This window comes from Penaeus monodon, chromosome 17 (assembly GCF_015228065.2).
Source record: "Penaeus monodon isolate SGIC_2016 chromosome 17, NSTDA_Pmon_1, whole genome shotgun sequence".
Classification (NCBI taxonomy): domain Eukaryota; kingdom Metazoa; phylum Arthropoda; class Malacostraca; order Decapoda; family Penaeidae; genus Penaeus; species Penaeus monodon.
In genome coordinates, this window is record NC_051402.1 from 14,338,069 (window position 1) to 14,340,568 (window position 2,500).

Genomic DNA, 2,500 nt, shown 5'->3' on the forward strand with positions numbered 1-2,500 from the left:
GAGCTTTACATTGTATTCACTTTTAGTAAGTTCCTACACCCCGTTCTTGCGTGGTGTATCTCAAAATTATGTTTTTACAAATTTGTTGTCATCTTCACTGAATAGGCGAGTGTTAAGACGAACGTGTGTTTGTGTACTCCCCTGGATCTTACAGTGCCATAGCGACGGACCGAAAGGAGAAAAGATTGTACCCGTCCTGCCTTAGTTGGGAAAGCTGGGTGTGTTATGTATTAATAGTTGGGATGAGAGTACAACACCACTCATGCACAGAGAGCCCTATCATCCTTGAGGGCTTGTGAGGGATATAATTTTTTTAATTCATTTTTTTATTTATTCATTTATTATTATTATTTTTTAGAGTAAACAGGGCCCACCTATCCCGGCCCTTACTCCTTTCATCCCGCTTCCCGGGGCACCGCCATCTTTGACGGTGTGGCGAAAGGGCTCTGCCCACAGACACCCTTACACACACACACACAAACACAAACACAAACACAGACACACACACACACACACACACACACACACACACACACACACACATACATACATACATACATACATACACACACACACACACACACACACACACATATATATATATATATATATATATATATATATATATATATATATATATATATATATATATACTTTCTCACATTCATTCATTCATTCTTTTTTTTTTCTTTTTCTTTTTTTGAGAAAAATAATCTGGTCACTCTTGCTTTATTGCTTTTTACTGAAATTCCTGTCTTTATTGTTACTGCTATATTCAGTTTCCCGAAGAAGAATAAAAAACTCAAATGCGCACAAAATTAATGGGTTTCTCTTCTTTTCTTTCATAATCTCTATTATATGTAGGAGATCTTGGTTAAATGAATCATACTTTCATTTCTTCCATCCTAACACATAGAGCATACGATACGACGTTTCTCCTTTCTGATTCCAATCCCAGTTATGAATTTTTGCACCTGGGCGCCAATACCCATGTTTTTTTCATTGATATTGTTTATATAAATGCTACATAATATGATTTCGGCTTATTTTATTGATACTGAAGAAGTGGTCATCATTATTGTTGATTAAATCTTGTTTTTATTGATATTATTACTCTTATCCTCTTAATCATTATCGTCATCATTGTAATTATTGGTTACTACTACTAGTAACAGCTGCAGTAGTAGTATTTTACTAATAATAATACTACCATTATCATTATCTCGTACCATTATCACTATTATCATTATCGTCTCCATGAGCTTAGTCATTGTGATTATTGGTGTTATTTCCAGCATTAGTAATAGTTGTAGTAATAGTACTTCTATTACTAATACTACTACCATTATTATCATCAATCATCATCTTCATCATCATCAAGCATCATCACCATCACTGGATTTATTATTTTTATCACATGATCATGTTTATTTTTATCATGAGTACATCATCGTTATTATCATTATTTTCACTATTATTATACCATCTCCATCGCCATCGCCATTGTCACCGTCATCGTCATCGTCATCAAGATCACCATCATCATCATCATCGTCATCATCACAGCCATTATCGTTATCACTGACATCATCAACAGTATCATTATCCTTATCACTGATTTTATTGATGTTAATGGTATCATTATCATTTATTGCTTTATTTCTACAAGCAATATAGTTATAGATCTTTTAGAGATATTACTCCCCTCATCCTCCTCACCATTAAATTCAGCATCAACAACGCCTCTCCCTCCACCACGATTAACACCATCACCAGAAAACAGAACAGATAAAGTTCCTTGTATGGGTGATGGACATCGATACACAGAATTGTCTAAGGGGGTATCGATACTTACGAAATATCTAAAGCGACTCCGATACGTAGACTCTTCGTTCTTAATCAAAGGGATACTATTCCATGTGTCGCCATTACATCAGTGCCGCTCATTTACTGTAAGAAAATATTTCCAACTATGTGATAAGAAATGTATACATATATACACACCATTGCACATTTATGTACAGACACATACACACACACACACACACACACACACACACACACACACACACACACACACACACACACACACATACACATGCTCGCACACACACACACACACACCACAGTCACACACATACAAACACACACACACACACACACACACAACATATATATATTAAAAAAAAAAGTAAAGTTAATTTTACCCCAAACTTTTTTTATTAGGGGAAAAAAAATTTTTTTCCAAAACCAAATTATTATCATCAATAACCCATCTTAAAATCATAAATCAAAAGCTTTTTTTTCATCACTTTTTTTAAAAATTTTTTTTTGGTTTTAATTTTTTTTTTTTTTTTTTTAAAAATTTTTTTTAATCACTAAATCATGTTTATTTTATCATTTTTTAATATTTTAATTACCCTTATTTTAAGTTTATTTCTAAAACCCCAATTTTGGTTTGAATCTTTTAGAAATCACCATCATCCCCCTAAATTTAAAA